General features: G+C 34.5%; 1 protein-coding gene across 3 annotated transcripts in view; it reads right to left on the bottom strand.

Moving 5' to 3' along the window:
• The window catches only part of LOC133519782 (netrin receptor UNC5C-like), a 172736-nt gene that overhangs the window by 118002 nt on the left and 33143 nt on the right, over positions 1–21591 (bottom strand). For 2 of the 3 annotated variants that reach the window (XM_061853872.1, XM_061853875.1), the window contains exon 2: positions 17734–17768. The exons of the other annotated variant lie outside the window; for it this stretch is intronic. The gene's annotated coding sequence lies outside the window, so the exon portion shown is untranslated. The remainder of the gene's footprint in view (positions 1–17733; positions 17769–21591) is intronic. 3 annotated transcript variants of the gene reach the window in all.

Genomic DNA, 21591 nt, shown 5'->3' with positions numbered 1-21591 from the left:
GCTTTCCTATATATTTTTTTCTTTGATAAGAATTTTTAAAAGCATTTATGTATTTCATTGTTGTACACGTCATGATTTATGTTCAATGCAGCAGTTTTAGTTAAATCTATACGAAATCAGTGAATTGGTAGTAGTAAAATAGAATACCTCGTTGGACAGCACTAAAATGCGAAATAATAAGTACCTATTTATAGACATATTTTTGTCGAAATAAATACCTACGTTTAATGGTGGCAGTAACAGTGTTATACAGGTGACAGTGTTACACATGTTATCTGTAAATTTTACTCCAATTTAGCTAAAATTGTATGAGACTCATAGTTTATTTATGCTAATGAAAGCCTTACAGTTGAAAGCGGGCTAGCATAAAAATATACCTAAGTAAATACAGATACTTATTTAAAGTAAGCTAGTGTACAACAACGTAAACAAGCGTTTTGTGTAGTATATACTTATGTAGTTTTAATAACATGAGTAATATTAAGAGGGTAATATTAAGAGTTTGGACGTGAAAGATGAGATAAATAGAATAGCAGATTCATAATGTGAGCGTACATTATGGTAAATTTACATGAGCGAATGTAAATTAGATGATAGTACTTCATAATGTGAGCGTACATTATGGTAAATTCACATGAGCGTATGTAAATTAGATGATAGTACTTCATAATGTGAGTGTACATTACGGTAAATTTACATGAGCGTATGTAAATTGGATGATGATAGTTTTTCATAATGTGAGCGTACATTATGGTAAATTTACATGAGCGTATGTAAATTAGATGATGATAGTTTTTCATAATATGAGCGTACATTATGTAAATTTACTTGAGTGTAAGTAAATTAGATGATGATAGTTCTTCATAATGTGAGCGTACATTATGGTAAATTTACATGAGCGTATGTAAATTAGATGATGATAGTTCTTCATAATGTGAGCGTACATTATGGTAAATTTACATGAGCGTATGTAAATTAGAAGATGATAGTTTGACATAACGTTCTGACGTTGCATTATCTTATACCTTTGAACGAGCAATTCTTGTATATATACATAGTTTTCTGTGGTCTCGGAAACGGCTCTGGCGATTTCGCTGAAATTTGGTATATGGGGGTTTTTGGGGGTGTACAGTCGGTCTAGAGTCTTGTGTTTGAGAAGGCGCGTGTTTTCGAGTTTTCATGCGTTTTTCTTTCGACGCAGAATGTGGTCGCTGATTTCGTGTTGCTGGCCACTGTCCGTCTGGTCCGGCGGGTTGGGACGCGGACGGCTAGAAACGAGTGTTACGGGTTCGAATCTCGCCCGGTGACTAACCTTTGTTTTTTTTTATATGTTCAAGTTTATATATAATTTTTAATTTTTATTGTTTTGGACAGGTTTGGTTTGGTAAAAAAATGAGCTATGTAATAAGAGAAATTGGCAATAGATGGCGTTACTCTGTGACAAGTGCTGTAAGGTTGAATTCGATTGTAAATAATAATAATTGTCAGTTCACATTTTACTTTTTAAGTTTATGTAGATTATCACCTATTATACGCCACCATATTGCAATGTATAGTTGTAGCCGAGCGGAGCTCGGTCGCCCAGGTACTAGTAATTTTAAATGAGCGTATCTAAGAGATCTTAATGAAACATAAAGAGATTTGTTATGGGCTAGAAGCCTGAAATAGACAATCCTTTTTTTATTTTTTATTAATGAGATAATTTAATTGGGTTAAATGACACTATACTTATGTATAATGTGACAATGGATTTTGACAGTGTGTAAATTTAAATGCATTGATTCTAAATCACTTATTTAGTATTAAACGACAATATAGAACTTGGAAAGAAGTTATGATAATTAAACTCATGCAGAGTCTGTGTAAAATTGCTGGTCAATCATATGGTCTACTAGTATAATTTAAAGTTACGCAGGTACACGATATATAATAACAATGTGAGAGAGCATTATGGTAGCTTAACATAAGCGAACGTAACTTAAGAGAAGTTAACTCAAGTTTTTGTATGACAATAATAAATAATATATTTATTAGCATGAGAGCGAGTATTGAGAGTTTGTTGTATACAGAACTATTCAGTGTCAGTGCCAGATGATAGTTTTGTTAAAGACAACAAAGAGCGAAAGAAATATAATTTATAACGAATTTGTTTGTTTCACTGATGAAAATATTTTATCACGTCAGCAGCTCGAACAAGGGTAATTTGCTGCTTAAAAACAGTGAGCAAAATCACATTTTGCTCACCGAGTGAGACAAAATAACATTCAAGTGACCTTTAGAGTCGAATGTCATTTCAACGAGCGGGGCCTAATACAAGTTCGGAATATTTGAACAAAAAAAAAGTGCATACGTAATTCAACGGTATATTGACGGTTTATAATAGACCCCCGAAATAAGTCAGACCGCATCGTTCCAAAACACCCTACGAGTCTTCATTCGTAATAATTAATTAATGAAATAAAAGATTAAAATTTAATAAAAACACCATATTTTACGTATTTTATTATACAATCAAAACAAGCACTCGAAGAAATATCAAACTTTGCTTTCTTGTTGTACAAATAACTATTGTTCAATCAAGTTATTTAACTTTTGTTGGACGTGAGAGTGCGTCTAAAATTTGATTATCGATTGACGTGAGCATGCGTCATGGAAGTAGGAAATTTTTTGACGTGAGAGTTCGTCTGAAATATGATTTGTGCTTGACGTGAGTGTGCGTCAAGGAAGTTGAAAATTATTTGACGAGAGAGTGCGTCTTAAATTTGATTTTTATTTGATGTGAGCGTGCGTTTTAAATTTGATTTTTGTTTATCGTGAGAGCACGTCAAGGAAATTGTTTTTTATTTGACATGAGCATACGTCAAGGTAGTTAGAAGTTATTTGACGTGAGAGTACATCTGAAATTCGATTTTTGTGTGAAGTGAGCGTGCGTCAAGGAAAGTAAACATTAAAGTACGTGAGAGTACATCTTAATATTTTATTTTTGTTTGACGTGAGGGTTCGTCACGGATGTTGAGAATTAGATGAAATTGTTTGTTTTTTGACGGAAGTGTACACATTGAAATTGCGAATTATAAAATGCGAATGTGCGAATGGTGAATTCTGTATGACTAGTTGCTAAAGATTTGACTATGGTGGTCGCGAGAACGAGACGGATGTTTTTTTTTAGTCCAAATAAGATGACTAATCTTTTCTTTGATTGTTCATAAATTATATTCTAACGTGACATTGCAAGTAATATTTACAGTATTTAGTACGATGACGAGAATGCAACTGGTTATTGATGGAATGATAATAAAAAAAAAAGTAATTTGTAGCTTATATTGATTTTTAATTCCAACAAGCATACGTATGTATTGATTAAACGGAGATACAGAATCACAATAGTGACTTGTGAGAGCTGTAAGTGAAATATGAAAAAAACGGAACGTTTGTAGCGAACGTTCGTTCTCTTGAAATGGTTCATATATTTTTTTATTTTATATATGGTTGAAATTAAAATAACCCTGAGCATACGCCTCAAATTTTGGAGAGATGAATCAAACGAAGGATGAATTAGTGAAATTACACTCTTATGAAGATAAGAATTATAGATTTTTATCGACGCTGGCAGTTTCACGACTGTCGTGTGTGGAGATATACTTACGCGATTTTTTTTTAGATATAGAATTTACAGTGGCCTTGTGAGAAGAGAATATAAAGTATAAGTGGGTAAAATGTAAGACAGCGTCTTGATTACAAGTTAGATCGAAATTAAGTTTGATCTCCGTTAAATTCTATAATACAGAGTATCAAATATTTTATTTTATGAAATGAAGTAAAAAAAAAAAAGTATAACAAAACCTAATGGTTTACATCTACCTAATGATAGATGGTAAAATGAAAAGAGAGATAAGTTATACATAGAAAACATATTGTATGTGTGTGAGCATTGTCCGATTGAAATGGTTAATACTATTAATAGATGCTAAAATGAAAAGAGAGACAAGTTGTACACAGAGAACAGATACTGTATGTCTGTGACTATTGTTCGATTGAAATGTGTGTTACAATTAATATTTTTTACAAAAAAAAATGTTAGAATTTGGGGAAGTTTTTCTTTTTTTCTAGGAAAAAACAGTTGTTTGAATTTCGGGTGTTGAGCCAGATGAAGAACGTAATTGAACATGAATGCGTTTAATGCTTGAGCATTGATTAAGGCTCTTGAGTTTGATATAGTGATCCAAAACTGAACTGCAGAAATTTATACCGTCGTGAGTAATGATACAGTAGCAAGTACGTAAAGTGACTGAGGTTTAACACAGATCGAGGTTTTCTTTCTTTCTTTCGAGTAAAGAGATTTGCCTTTAAGCAGGAAATTGAAAAGTATCGAGGTACTTAGGTAGGTAAGCAGAAGCCGGTATACTAGAGAAAAAGATATTGAAAGTTTATACGAGATTGATAAATATAACAGAAATTAATTGTCATTTGACGGGATAAAGAGACTTATAATGGATAGACCAGAGCAGTGTGAGTAATCTTTTTGAGAGGTGGACAAAATGCATAGTTAAAATAGAATAGAAATATTTTATTGACAAACTGTGTACAGGTGATGTCATTACAGACTAAAGTATCAAGTTACCCAGTTTGAACATGAAATTAACTACAAGCTAGTAGTATTTTCATAAATGAATTCTGGGTTTTCTTAATGCAACCAATAATTAAGACACGAAACAGTATTGCAAAAGTTTGCTGTAGTTTGTTAGCTTACTTATAGTAGAACAATTCGTGATCTCTTGTGAGTCGATAGTGAAATGAGAAACAGAAACGTAAATAATGACCCAAACAGTTAAAAAAAAAGAGAGGTGACAAGATAGAGGTATAATAGAAGATTTGAAAATATGATGCCTGAAAAAATTTAACGCATATGTTCGAACAATAGGATAACTAATAAATAAGTGTTGAACGTAGTAAAAGAAAGGAATTATTAAAATTATTGAAAAAAGACAAAAACAATAGAGCAGAGAGATTGGGTATGTTATAACATACAGCTGTTTCTTTATAATTGATATCGAGAGGAATATGGAACAAAATAGGAGTATAGAAAGATGATTGTATCCTATCAAATACTTAAAAGACATGACACGATTGACTGATTCGAGTTAGCTGATGATCAGGAGTTTATCAAATGAAGTGGATGCTAATAAACCTATCCATGTTTAGTTGAGCTTTTGTAAATATTATAGTATACACGTCGCTTTATCGATGTAAAAATAAACTTTTGTTCAATTTAATCCACTCAGAACAACATAGTTGACTAAATGACTACTTATACGCAGTCTTGAGGAAAGATACATGTGTTAGAGTTGTAGCTCCTTTTTAGCATCCAACAAGCTAAATATGATAGTATTAAAAATAGTAAAATGAAATTGTGATAACATTTGACATCTTATATTGGCTATGGATGTTTAGTGTTTTTGACTGAATTTTTGAGTCGCAAACTCTTGTGACAGCGAGTTCGTGATATTGATTAAACTTTTGGGATAATTAACTCGATGTTGTTGATGATCAGTATTAGAAGAAATATCTTTATATATATATGTGAAATTTTAAATAATTGTTAATTATTTTCATGTTTCGATAGATTAGACGATATTCATATTGCATTTTGAGATATTGTACAGACATTAGACAATAGAGACATTGTTGTATGAGTATATTTTATGCACACGAAGTTCTAACTATCATAATTTTGAAGTAACTTTAATTATTATTCGAATAAAAAGGTGTTAAATGTATAGAAATGCATTAAATAAGAGATCAGAGGTAATTATCATGGATTAAACGAGATATTCCGTTAAATAAAACTAATTATTATTAATAAAACTAATGAATGCAGATGGACGCATAATGTTGAAGTGATAAGTGCTAACAAATAAACAGTAACAGGATAGTGCCTATATAAGCATATGTATACCTACCTATGGAGATTACCAAAATACCAAATGTTATAGTATAATAAATATATTTTACTGTACGACTTAAATATAGAACAAATATAGTATAGAGTAGACTTCAGACAGTACAAGAGTATCTCAGGTAAACAGATTTTGAGTAGTCGAGATTGTAAAGTAAACAACAGATCGGACATATTGCAAACGATTTGTTGTATCCATGGGATTTGTGACAAAGGCTAACAAGTGAAAAAAAGTAGGCACTTGAGTGTAGATGATGATAATTGCCCTAAATATAGATTACGTAGGGAAACAGGGAAGATAAAGGAACAATTATTCAGAAAGATCAATAGAGAGACGAATCTTTTGTTTGCAGATTGAATGGTGATTATCTAGAATTGGTTGGAAGTTATATTTACATAACTAACGTTTGAAACTTAGCAAACGCGGTGTTCAGTTCGAACGATTCAATATAATTTGTACTTGTAGTACCTATGGGAGTATGCGTTGTAACAGCATCAGTTAGTAGCGATGTTAAAGTTAGATAATTACGACGGGACAGATAAGATAATTGAGTTGAACGCAAATGTACATGGTCATATTTCGCAAGTTGAAAGTATAAAAATATGATACAGATATCCAGAAAACGTTTTAAACTGCTACGTAGTTCCTGAAATTCAAAAGTGGAAGTAGTAAAAAACGATGTATAATTTATAAAAAAAAAAAAACGAATGAAAAAGAGATGTGTGAGAAAAGAGTGCATAGACGATAGAGATTTGACGTATCTGTAGAGTTATTAGTAGCGTTACAAGGTAAATACGCAATAAATTGTATGTAATAAGCTTAATGAGGATAGTTAGTTAATATAGTATTTACCTGACGATAATAACAAGTAACGCCCAAATAAGCTATAGATATAGGTTTGACAGAACAGTTATTTATTTAATCTTTATTGCACAAAAGAAAACCTTATTTATTAAAAGGCGGACTTAATGCCATGAGGCACATTTGGGGTTATTGTCCTTTTAGTAAAGATATATCTGTTATGATTTGCTAATTATCATAATTTATATTGTTTACAAAAGTAATACAAGATATTGGAAGAAAAAAAAAGCTCGTAGAGGTTTAAGGCAAGATAATATTAATAAAAATGTGAACTTCGATCAATGACATGAACAATATATTATGGCATAGATGTAGTCCTAGAAAAAAAAAATATATATAAAGAAAAAAATGGATTTTATTGGATATGACAATAATTTGATTTGGTAGTTTCAATCATTGTTTAAATTAAATGAACTTGAGTTTTTAGTATTGACACTTGTCATTTTACATTGATGTCAAAGGCGTATCTAGCAGTGCTTTAGTCACCTTAAAAGCAGTATACGGGAATCTTATGTTAATGTATAAATACAACCAATTATTGAAACTGAAACTTTTGCAAAATGTTTGGCATCCTTTGAAATTTCAAGACACAAAATTTAATTACCTCAAGGACACTTTAGTATCACCCCTAGCAGAGTTGTATAATAGCCTCTGAAAGCGATGTTATTCAAGGTGGCATTTGAATAAAGAAATTGTCGTGTGTTAATGTCATACGAACACCCATTATGAAATGAGTAGTATTATTAACAATCAGAGCAACCTTTTAAATAAAAAAGTACAAAAACTTGAACATTGTTATAGGTATTGTTACCTATAACAATCCAATTATACGTTTATATAAGTTTGACACTTCACGTGCAGATATGGATCCAGAGACATAATATTGTAAATGTGTAAAATTTCAACTGAACTTAATAGTTTTGAGCTGAACACAGGACTAATGACTATAAAGATTGTCACGTCGACTTCAGAGTTAAAGCCATTTAGGGGTTAAATATTATCTCTAACCTATTGCTACGTTACGTAACGATTAATACATGAATGGAGTAAGATGAAGTCTACAGTAACGCAATGTAGTATAATACAATATTGGGTCAAGAAAGGTTTGATTGTTAAATGTAGAACTGAAACAGATGGTGCTGAAGTCGAACCACTTTTGCCTGTAAAACAACGGGTATTGAATTAAATCAAAGACAAGTTTTAACGGACAGAAGTAATGTTTGGTTTTTTGAGAAAACAAAACAAACTTTATACATAATAAAAACTGAGCTTTGTCTGTTTTTTTTTAGTTATACGAAATTAACAACAGGTATTAAGATTTTTCATTAACGTAGCAAAATGCTAATGTCACGGCATAGTAGTAAGTTATATGAACAAGGGGAAACAGAAGACCGAATGTCATGATATTATTTTCATGTATCTCATTATAATTTTATTTAACACATTTCCTGATTATGTAAATGTATGAATTGTGATAAGTTAAGTTTCAATTTACTTCATTAGAAACTGTTTTGACGCTTTAAATATTTTTTCACGGTTGGTGTAAGATTTAAATCGATCTAGCTTTTAGTGAGAAGGTTCGTGCGCCGGAGTCATGCACGAAGTTGGATGGCCGAATGTCATGATTTATTTATGTTTACATTTAAGATAGCAGTTAAATAATAATTATACCGTGACAACATTATTATGTTACCCCGATTAATACAGGGGTAGTTGGAAAAATAACATTATACTGAACACGATTTAACATTATGTCAAAACACGGTAGTTTTAGCAGGTGGTGGGGACACGGTAAATGTTGGACAGGCTCGTTCACTTGGGTTGAGGCTGTCAAAAAGGAAGCATCGTAATGAACTGGTTAGGTCAGAGTACCTGCAAGTATCCCGATTGCTGTAGTAGTAATAGTTTTAGGGTAACCATGCAATAAGAAGCACTATATATGTAATTCAAGTTTTACCACGAAATAAATTATTTATGTTATGTTATGTACAGGGCCCGTACATTTCATACCTTCGACGCAAAAATGACGTAATTTAACAGATAACTAACCTATTGACGTGTAGAAAAATACTTGTTACCTAAAATACCCTCTTAAAAATAAAAAATGTGTATTATTTAATAAACTAACAATCAATTATGAGTGACAATAAGATGAAAATCGGTTAGATGTTTTTGTACTGATTGTCGAGTATCTATTTATATCAGTTGACTTAAGAGGTTAACAAATAATTACGAAAAGACTAATTGGAATTGTGGCGTGACGTCATTTTTCCGTCAACGGCATGACATGTAAGTACGTACGGGCTGGTTATGAACATAGGTAAGTATTATGAAAGTTCAGATTTGGAAACGCTCATAGGCAAAGGCATTCTAATCGGATCGTACTGTTTTCGTACTTATAAAATGCATACAGATTTGCATTGCAATCACAAACAATTTAAAACCCCGGCTTTTTGATTAATTTAAACCCTGTGCTTAAATTTTACAAAAAATGAACGAAACGTCTATGTTTTATATTCATGTGTCAACAATTGAACCAAACAATAATCTGTTTATCATCAAAATGCGATGCAAATTACCACAGTATCATACCCTTAAACAATTAAATAACCGCAAAGCGGCCGAGTTGCACGTCACGCACGTCACAATTGCTGCGTCACGTTCGTCAGCGTGACACATGACGCGTGACAAAGTCTATTGTCGACGGGAGCATTTGGTTTGGACACTCTAAACTGGGTTGTGGGTTTGAAACTCTAAGCCCTACAAATCTGGCCTGTCTCCTTCGCTTTGTGGTAATGGAAATTATCATTTAACGTTTGAAGCCCGAGTTAACTAAGCTAGACAATATCTGAAACAAATCGTCAACGGTGCTCGACAAGCCTAATTGACATTAGTCTATATTTTTTTTAAATAAGAATAATTAGAGCGTCATATTTCTCATTTAAGCGAGTAAGTAAAAACTGTTTGTACAGATTCATGAATATCTGAGGGTTCAGTTTTCCCAATTATACAATACTTAGGTAGTTCTTTATTACACAATGGTAAAAAATCAGTTTGGAGCATATACTCACACGCAATATTTGTCATAAATTGCGCACATCTAATAACAACACTAGACCCGCCTAATAGTATTCTGTTCCTGCCGGTGAGTAAGGTTACCAGAGCTCAAAGAGGGTGCGGAGTGTTAGGGTCGGTAACTCGCATGTAACACTTCAGAAGTTGCAGGTGTCTGTAGGCTACGGAGATTGCTTACCATCAGACGGCCCGTATGCTTGTTTATCACCGACATAGTATAAAAAAGCAAATGCCGGATAAGTGTTACGATTCAAGTAGAATCAATAAGATAACAAATGGTCATTTTATGCTTGCCACGATTGAAACAAAATTATTAGAAAAAGGTGATTGAGTGAAGAGAGGTGTTATAAAACCGACACCTGTCATGTGCACTTACAATGGCCGGAACACTGTGTTGCCAATAGTGATTGAGTTTTTCAAATCACTACTTACTTGTTTGTAATGTACTTCATAGAAATCGTAAAAAACTTTGTCTGGCACTTGTTATTGCATAAGAAAATTGCGCAGGAATACAAAAAAGATCTTGACATAAATATTTAATGAATTATTATGACCTATACAAGAATGTCCCTATAATATTCATATATAATTATCTAGCCTATTTTAAAGTTTCTGCGTAAATTGGCAAAATTATGTATGGCTATACCTAACACGCAGCAATTACAGAGTAAAATATAGTTAACAATAAAAATAAAATAAAAAACAAATTCAGTTGATAAACGCTAAAGATTTAGGATAGAACGATATAAGTAAAATAAAGTTAAAATATTTTCCATCATATATCGTAACCGCACTGCACTGTTTAAGAATAATGCATCGATAAATTATACTCAAGCAAGGCCAGTCTAATTTTTATCAATCTAATACATTTTAAACTATTTTTTAACAAACGTTTACAATTTTTTGTATTAAACATAGACGTAAATAATCCTTTGGAAATGAAAATATACTTACATATGATGCGGCGTGCAACGTCACAACTCATCATTATTCTCTCACAAAAATACACAATTCAAAATCCATATTCAAACCACCCTTCAAGACGTCAAAAACAAAAATGGAAACGGAGTGTCACAGATAAAATACCCTCGCAAATAATTGACACACCCCGGCAACGACGTGACGCTGGGAAATTGTCACGTCTCGCGTCTGTCACGCCGCGTGCCGTCTAACAAGCTGCCTAAATGTGTGAATGAGAGTAATTGGTGTGGATTTGAAAAGTTGATATGTGTTCATGGTTTCACTTGAGACGAAGGCTTAAAATTGGGTTTATTATTAACATGGCGATGAATGTGTGTAAGTGTAATGAATATAAAATTGATAGTTGTGAGAAAAATATTCAACACCAAGAAACGATGATTTGGTTAAGACCGGTCCTAGCGCCGACTTTTCAAATAGGCTTTTGTGCAGTACTACATATTTAGGCAGATGTACATCTCTAACATACTTTTGCATTTGTAATGCATTAATTGTACTCGTAGTTCGCGATATCACTTCACAAAAAAAAAATCGATCAAGCCCATTTCTTTGATGAAAATGTGAGTTGTACGATATAACTAGAATAATCTGAAACTAAGCTGAATGGTCCAAATTTCCTACTCAGCGTTATCGAAAGAACTCCTAATGAACTCATTATAAAGTAGCCGAGGGTAGTATTGATTATTGGTGCACGTTTAAAGAAGGTAGCGAGTAATCTTGTTAAAACAGGAAATACTAATGTAAAGCGAGGTTCAGACTAGCAAGAACTTGCATGAAATTTTCATTACATTGCAGATACATACGTATCTGATCAAACTTTTGAATGCCGTTTACCTTAATACTCGGCAATGTAACGTAAATTGCATGCAAGTTCCTGCTAGTCTACGGCTTTCTTAATGGTAAGTCCCATACCTTATGTGCACCTTTGCCAGAATTACCATAGTGGGAGTTACCATTTTGGACTTATTTATTCACTACTTATCTAAAATGATAAACAAGGTTTTACTATTAACACCGTTATAGCCACAGAAATTGTTTATACCTCTTGAGGCTAAGTATAATTAGAAAAATATTATGTACCAACTTGTACTGGCTGTGGCGTTGTTTGTTGACACCGTATAATGAAACTACCAAAACAAACGTAGCACGTCAAACATATTTCACTGCCATGCTCTATCATCATTATCCTCATATTAACGTTTTTCTGGTGAAATTATAAATAAGTCTTCTACTAAAGAAACAAAACATTTGCAATTAAATTATATCAGACAATCAAAAATTAAAAAATAAAAATGTATCGTATCGTTTGAGAAAATTTTAGCACAGTATCGACAGCAAAGTACAATTTAATAAAACTCTTGATTCTTTTAACTTGCCACACCGTTCTCACGCTCAGTCGCCGCAAGGGTCCCACTAATTAATTGAAGGCGACTTTTCATTTGTCGATTGGACCAGTGGGCGGTGGGGGTATCGTTAAAAACTAAGTAATCCGATAGCCTGGGAGTTACCATTGTTTGGTCGTCGATAAAAAGTGGGGTGTCGCGTGCGATGATATGACATGCTATTATTATCTGCTCATATTTACTATGATCAAATCAAGTCCAGTTTTTAAATTTGTAAATACAAGGTGTTTATTTAGTCACCTGCAATAATTTACGGAGTGAATATATATGCCTTTACTATGGGACCAACCTCAAAATCGCGAAAAAAATATTACTCTCCCACATGAGTCACATGACATGCAAATGTTAGAAAACGCGATTTTTTTTCTGCTTTTGCGGGCTTGGTCCCATGGTAAAAGTTGCTCAGTATGACCTATATATTCACCCCGTAAATTATTGCAGATGACTATAAACAACCTGTATTACACATTGGTGTCATATTCTGTTTGTTTTACCTCATTTAGCATGTTGTCAATTGCCATACGCAGAAGAAGCCAATTCAATACATACTTAAGATATGGTTTTTTGTAAGCCCCATTACCTCAGCCAAATAATAATAACTGCGCAATTTATTATACTAAGTAGGTAATCACAAACAAATAAAAGCAATGGTTGTTCTAAAAACGTCCACAAATACATTTGATGTTGGCCGTGCTGTAATCTTCACAGCATCTTAAAACCATTTTGTGTACAAATAACATTCCTACGGACATTGAAGATTGCCATTACCGCGAAGTGTTTCCGCTTATTGCAGTACGAACTGTACCAACCAGTTGGTCCCGTTTGTTTGAGCATTGAACGAATAACGGCTTTTTGTTTAAATTTTAAAAGTAGAAAAAGCAATAACAAAATTTTCTTAATTGCATACTGGCATTTATTTAGGCTCTTAAAAATAGGTAGTAAGCTCCAAATGTTAAAATAGTTTCTGTTTTTTACAATTTTTATCTATTTTTTGCTAAAATGCGTCATAGGATCAGAATTCATAGTAAACGAACACCGTACGCAAATATTCACCCTACTAGCACATGCAAATTAATACCCGCTCCTCGAGAGCCTTATACGGAGCTTAGTTTTTGAACTAAATGAATTAAGGAGCAGTGTGTGCTGCTGCCCGTGTATATAAAGTTAACATTTTCGTATTATGGTTATGGTTGAACCAAATGGCAGAGGCAAAACAGAATGTAAGAAATAGAATCGTTAAATTTTGCCATAAAAGTTTTTTACAAACGCGACAGTCCTTATTTTACCAAATTATTTTAGGTGAATAATAAATGATCCTTGCTTACTGTATCTGTATGTATGTACCATTGTTGTGTTACCTCCAAAATTATAGCAACTTTATTGTATCGGGTGAAAATATTATACGTAATATCAATAACCCCAAGTAACAGAGGCAACGTAAGGTATAGTTAGATGTTGTACACTTTAGCAATAGTAACATCCTAACATCAGTGAGCTTTGCTACCATAATGTAATGTTTGAAATTTGATACAATTTTCCAATATTTTAAATATAACATGTTCCTGATATATCGAGGTTGGCGCCACTTACTAATATGATCACCGTGTCGCTAGCCTTAACGCTTGAGGCTTAGTTTTTGAGCCGCTAAATGAATTAAGCTGCAAATTCCCTGGAATATTCCGGGATCCTGCATAAAGTAAACATAAATATCATGCGGTCTATCGTTAAGGGCGAAGTTACAGCAATAAGACGCAGCGGATATCGGAAGCGCCGGGAATACGAGTAAGTTTAGTTGCAGTCTGTATTATAAATAAGTAAACAATATTTTGGAAATCGGAACTTTTAGATGAAAGTATGTCTGAGAAAAACAAACATTTTAGTTGGCGTTTAATAACTCTAGTTATGTAAAGAAATTAGGTACTTATAAAACATTTTTTCATATCAATTTCATAGCTAAGTTTTATATTGAAAATACCATTAAACAGTAAATGAGTCACGCATACTGGTGTAGTCTGGTCTAATATGTCTAATTTCGGTTCATAGAAGGTTTTGGGATGGGATATAAGTTTAAGGTTGTTTCCTTTTTTTCTGTATTTTAACAGGTTTTTTTCTGTATGTTACCCAAATTATCAAAATATGTTCTCGATTAGAACCTGAGGTTTCCCAGATCACTTAATCGAAATACTACGAAAAATATATAATACCGTTTGAGCGTTTCACACGAAGCTCGCAGCCATATCTTCAACGCTCGCCTGTCCGTATATTTCACGGGCAACCTGCATTTAATAGCCCGGCGGTTCCCCGATAATTTTATTATTGGCGGATTTTTTTCTTTTTTCCCTATGACGCGGCAGCTTCATTGAAATAAAAATCATTACCCTTCTGCACGAAGCGTAATCGTACGAAACGCCAACGGAAAAAGCAGTAGGTGTAATGATGCTTATACAAGGTTTCGTGGTCAGTGGAATACCGAGCTAGTTGGGTCGTCGTGGGGGTCTTGGTTTTAATCATTTTAATGACCTCTTGATTTTTATGACAGCCTGTGTTTTGTTCTGTGTGCACAAAATGGTCGTTAGTTTTTTTGTGCATTTTGAAATAATGGTCGTTAGTTTTATGTACGTATGTATACGTATTTTTTAATACAGTTGCTCAAAAAGTGCTAACTATTTTACGTAGCTGTTTAGCGTTGGCAAAGTTGTTTGGCTTAAGATTTTTTACTTTACCGATTTTTTAAAATTTATTTCTGACCGTAATCCATACGTCCACACCAAAGAGTTTGGATACCCGAAAACTTAAATTTTTTTTTTTAATTTCGCCATTAGACGTTTATTACGTCCATAAAATATTATTACACGATAAAAATCAAATATTTTTTAGTTATTATATAAATAATAGTACATTATTGCAGAGGCCGGGAAATTGCAATTCGTGGACGAGTTTCGACAAAGAAGACGAATCCACGAATTGCTGTTCCTGCTGAGGCCTATATAGTGCTTTTCTCCAAACATGCGAGGAAATCAGGTAAAATAATCATAATTTAAACATGAACCATCACTCAAATCGAACCTTCACATCAAAAACGTCAAAATCAATTTCCCTCTTTAATTATTTTTTAAAAGTTAAAGGCACAACTATTCTGCCATTCAGTACCATTCAATATAATTGTGCAACATAAGCTGTATTTGCACGCATGAGATCCTTAAAAAAAATATAAAAGTTATATAGTCTTTGATTTTATTAAGCAGTATTCACAGGATCATACACGTCGGTCTTACACGACTCTATCCTATAGCTTGAAATGATGCTGACCGGGTCGTGTAGACGCGGCCCGCAGCTATATTAATTGGCTGTATGCGTTTTTCTTAGTGGATACATGTTTTTAAAAAGTAAAAAACAATACAGTAATAACTTTCCCGTCCGCTAAAACACGACAATAATGGTTTAATTTTTTTAATTTGTGTTTGACGATAACGAAGAACTTCCCGTACTATTTTTGCTACAATAAGGTTAACATTTGAGAAAAATGTTTTAAATTACGATAGTTCGCTAAAAGATTTTCTTAATTATTGGCTGAATGAAACTAACATTGCCATTAAATTGCAACAACTGTGAGAGTGTTTTTGTATGAAATCAGTTGTTGTGATTAATTTTTCCAATGTTGATCACCGCTGAACGTAGTGTATAGTGCTGAATTAACAATATCGTTCAAGTTTATGGCAAAACTCGTAACTATAAGCTCTGTAAGTGTAATACCCATGTAACCAATATTTGTTTTCTTGTGATTTTTTCGCAAATACATTGAAAAAACGTCTTTCAATGAACGTGTACAAATGTCATTATTTACTTGTCCCGTGTCTTTTATTCGCCTACGGCTTTGAATTACACACTTTGCACAATTGCATTGAAATGTACTATTACATAACGTAAATTCAAATTATAAATAGTTTACGATTTACGTTCTGGTCTATCTAAGGGTAAGTATTGTTTGGCATTATAAATACCTAACCGATATCGTGATTATCGTGAACTAGGTGCGCAGCAGATAATAAAGAATTCAATATACCTACTTACATGATATTATCTCAGAAATTACCGTCATAAATATTTAAACAACAGTCATTAAACAATGTTAATGACATGTTATAACTTACGCCTTCTTTTCATGGGAACTAAACAAAATCAATAACGCATACTTTAAACGATAGCTCCATTTTCCAAATTAACAAACATGACATAATCAGTCCCTCTAAAATAGTTCGTAGTAAACAATGGGTACACATATCACTACAAATTCATAAGACCACAATATTATTGTAAATTATTCCATATCGCATGGAAATAAAAGCGATCAAAGCTGACAAACTAAAATTGTCTAAATTACCTCCTCTGCAAGAAGTTTTTTAATCTTTACGAAGTTGAATCATATGACAATTATAATAGAGTCTAGTCAAATGCATTTGTAAGGTGGTAAGCAATTAGTTTTAAATAGTAGGGTCAGGGTGAAAGTGCGGGCTCGTACAATAAAATAAAACGGTTGAGCGATCCGATGTCAGACAATAGTCGGGTCGAATCGATTAGTACAGCATTAATAGACACGATTGGTGTGAATACGCCTTTACTTGTATGGAATTGTTCGAATTAAGCTGTTTAAAAAGTTTATTTTTAGATAGGAATGTTTTATGATGAAGGTTCCGGTTTTTTAAGAAATTGTATTGTGTTACTCGTACGAGAGTAATGGATACTTGCTGTGTAAGTCTTGCATAACAACTAAAATCGGAGAATACTTTCAATAGTATTACACTAAAAATATGATCTATCGAGCACACATTAAAGTGATTTTCATTAAGATTAACAGTTTTATACAATATCAACATTTGTTTAAAAAACAGTAAAATACAAAACAGTAACTGTAACTGTTTGAATGTTGCGAAGTATTGAAAAAAAAAACGATAAAAATAAACCAACAGTCTAATTTACTGCCTTTTTGGAACAGTAAAATTTATTGTTTTATTAAACGTTAATGCAATTTCAATTGTTTTAAATGTTTTTTTTTTCGCAATGTAATAGTAAAACAACAATGAGGGAATAAATACCTGCAATACGCAATTATGCTAGCTAAACACTTTCAAGAGAGAAGTCCGGAATCCCGATCCCCAAACACTAGCCCTGGAGAGTTAAAACTTAGTTAAACGTGTATTCACTCCAAGCCCTAGTTGTGTGTTTAAAACTATTTCGTACGATAAATACTTATGTGAAATAAAATATTTACTCGTACAAGAGGCTTCAATCAATTTAAATACTTACACAACGTAAGTGAAACTAATCATTCTAACCTTAGTCACGTGTGTTCAGGTTGTATGTTCACTGTCATGTCCGTCTATGACAAATGCTAAATACGTGCCAGCTTCGAAGTGTGAGACTGCCATGAGAAATATTAGTTCACTTAATTCTGATTTTACCTTGGCTGTATTGTACACTTTAAGTTTGTAGAGCTCTGAAACAAAAAAAAAGCATGTTAAATATCATATAAATGATATGAAAAATATTTTTTTTTCCAGAGCGGAGCGGAGATTGGATAGTTTTTTTGCGTACAATACTAAAAATCTACTCTAGGGTTATTCTACTTTCATTCCCCTGCAATCTCATTCCCCTGGCTATACATATATATATTCGCAAATTCCCAGGAAATTCCGCTTAGCTGTTTTGGTTGTAACTGGAATTTGGTATGAGTTACACAGCCATCGAAAATGAGATGCTAATAAAGCGGAATTTACTGGGAATTTGCGAATAGCTATGTCCAGGGGAATGAGATTGTTGGAGAATGATCCTCTAGTAATGAAATAAATGGTTTTCTTTAAGTCACTATGTAGGCACTCAATAAACTTAAAATATTAAATTTATTTTATATATATATATAAATGAAATAACCATAAGAAAGTATTTTAAGTAGCCATGCGCAATCTTATGTAGATATCATAACACTTATCTTATAAAAAGCAATCAATCGTCCCCCATACTGTTGTTTGCGACGATACAAGCAGGAAAAAGGTAAAAAGCAACAATTACACATACAATAGTGCACCAATTACTAGAATTACGGCTTTCTGGGGATTCTTTTTAATAATAAAATGCTCAATAATTAATCCTATCCCCGGGAGAGTGATATGAACTGCACTTGTTCCCGGCGAGCCATTAATTTTAATTGCATTGTTTGTATGACATATTTATAGGAGGTGTCAGGTGCAATGAAAGCTTTTTAAGCTTCATACATCGGTAAATTAGTTAGGCATGTGTCTTTATTTTTTACTTCGGTTAATTAAAACAGTACGGCTACCATCAGTTTGACTAACTACTTTGTATGCATCTCGCTCGTACTCACATATTAGTATGAGCCAGATGTGTGTATAGAAAATAAGTTACGCAGACGTTAGCGAATATGTCGGTTTGACACTACTAAGGCAGTCGTGGTAAGGCTACAGAAGTTTTGACATAGCGTGGTGAAGCGGCCTAGAAGCGAGTTATAATGTATATTGTGTACTTATAGTCACAGGGCTCGAACATTTGTTTATTAGTATACATTTTTAACGTTTGTAAACTGAAATTATTCCAAAAGTGCGTATATATTATAGGACGCACCCCGAACGGGTAAGTAATAGAACGTATACAAACCTATAATATATCACTCTGAATTTATAAATTCAATTTGTATAATTTTGATCGGAATAACATTCAATTGCAATAACATGCAATATCTATAACAACGAATTCTATAATTGTAAATTGTATAATAAACACTACATATATCATTGTTTACGATAACATTAGAAAGGTATAACGTTGAAATAATATAACATACAAAACAAATATCATACATTAAAAATACCGAACCACTACCGAAATTACATTATTTAAATATATTTTTGTGTGTTAGTTAATGAACAGATACAGTTTTTAAATTATTATGAAATGAGCAATGTATTTGAAACATCTATACTATGCGAATTTATATTTCAACGTAGTTTGCTCCGTATTTATCTATTACAGATTGCAGCTTTTTTCTGTGGTAATTCTGGTGCTAATTTCTTTATCTAGAGGGTCACAGTTCTAACCTAACCTAACCCACTTTTCTGTTAACAGTTTCTTTTTCCGAAGCCTCAGAGTTCTAACCTGACCTGCTACCTATTCTGGAAACAATTTATTTATCTAGGGGGTCACAGTTCTAACTTTTTTTTTTTTTTTTTTTTTTTTTCTAGGGGGGAAAATGCATTCCGCATACCACCCGGGTGCGGGGGGCGACCCGAGTGGTTATGTGGGACTCCCGTCCAGGCTAATGAGGCCGATGGTATACCCACTAAAAACCCCTCATATGTCACCTCGCCGCCTTATTGGTGGGGTTACGGGAACGCTTGCGCACTCATCCGCGACCCCACCGGCGGCAGCCGCCCGCGAGCGGCTCCCTCGCAAATGCCCGAAGGCCCTTCACGCTAGGCGCGCCAGATGGTTCGACGCGCCTTCCTCCTCGGCCTCCGTCCTGCAGTGTAGCGGACCCCCCCGAGCCCGCCACAAGGAGGCCACGGGCGCCAGAAAACTGCCAGCGCCCGGCGGCAGATGAGGTCCATGGTTCTGCCGCAAACCACAACTCGGCTGCAGAGGACAGGGAGAACGGCACACCGTAATACCGACACTCCTCTTCCTCTGCAGCCCCACCAACGCCGCTACTGCGGAACGGCCCCGCCAAGGTCGCAGGGGATAGGGAGAGTGGCGCATCGTGATACCATCACGCCTCTTCCCCTGCGATCCCACCTCGGCCGTCGAGGATAGGGAGAACGGCTCACCGCAATACCGACACTCCTCTTCCTCGACGGTCCACCTCCAGCGCGTCACAAGCGGGCTCACCAAGCCCACTTGGAGCGTCCTCCTCGGGCCAGCCCGCACCTCAAACAGGCCGGCCCTGGTTGCCTCTTCGCTTCACCGTGGGTGACCAAGCCACGGCTACTAAGCCCCTCCACCACGACAAGGTGGGCAATCCGCGGGGGGTCACAGTTCTAACCTAACCTAACCCACTTTTAGCAGTTTTTTTTTCTAGTAGTGTGTTCTATGAGGTTTGAAATTCTAGGTCATCCTACTAATTTTACTACTTAATTATATAAGATGATATTTATATTTTAATATGTATATATTATGACAGTTATATGAAATGAGCTTAACTTATATGTATATTATACCAAACAGCCATATGTATGTCGTATGTTATATTATTTTTATGTTATACTAATTGAAAGTATACGTTTACTTTATTATACATAAGATTAGTATACATTTTTAACGTTTGTAAACTGAAATTATTCCAAAAGTGCGTATATATTATAGGACGCACCCGACATTGACATTCAAATTACAATAAATTGACACATCATTCTGTGTGCAAAATTATGTCATTTTCACGTCATCCGCACTAAATGTTCGGGGTGCGTCCTATAATATATACGCACTTTTGGAATAATTTCAGTTTACAAACGTTAAAAATGTATACTAATCTTATGTATAATAAAGTAAACGTATACTTTCAATTAGTATAACATAAAAATAATATAACATACGACATACATATGGCTGTTTGGTATAATATACATATAAGTTAAGCTCATTTCATATAACTGTCATAATATATACATATTAAAATATAAATATCATCTTATATAATTAAGTAGTAAAATTAGTAGGATGACCTAGAATTTCAAACCTCATAGAACACACTACTAGAAAAAAAAAAACTGCTAAAAGTGGGTTAGGTTAGGTTAGAACTGTGACCCCCCGCGGATTGCCCACCTTGTCGTGGTGGAGGGGCTTAGTAGCCGTGGCTTGGTCACCCACGGTGAAGCGAAGAGGCAACCAGGGCCGGCCTGTTTGAGGTGCGGGCTGGCCCGAGGAGGACGCTCCAAGTGGGCTTGGTGAGCCCGCTTGTGACGCGCTGGAGGTGGACCGTCGAGGAAGAGGAGTGTCGGTATTGCGGTGAGCCGTTCTCCCTATCCTCGACGGCCAAGGTGGGATCGCAGGGGAAGAGGCGTGATGGTATCACGATGCGCCACTCTCCCTATCCCCTGCGACCTTGGCGGGGCCGTTCCGCAGTAGCGGCGTTGGTGGGGCTGCAGAGGAAGAGGAGTGTCGGTATTACGGTGTGCCGTTCTCCCTGTCCTCTGCAGCCGAGTTGTGGTTTGCGGCAGAACCATGGACCTCATCTGCCGCCGGGCGCTGGCAGTTTTCTGGCGCCCGTGGCCTCCTTGTGGCGGGCTCGGGGGGGTCCGCTACACTGCAGG

The sequence above is a fragment of the Cydia pomonella genome, chromosome 7, assembly GCF_033807575.1.
Source record: "Cydia pomonella isolate Wapato2018A chromosome 7, ilCydPomo1, whole genome shotgun sequence".
Classification (NCBI taxonomy): Eukaryota; Metazoa; Arthropoda; class Insecta; order Lepidoptera; family Tortricidae; genus Cydia; species Cydia pomonella.
The sequence above is the reverse complement of the archived record's forward strand: the minus strand, read 5'-3'. Positions and strand labels throughout refer to the sequence as shown.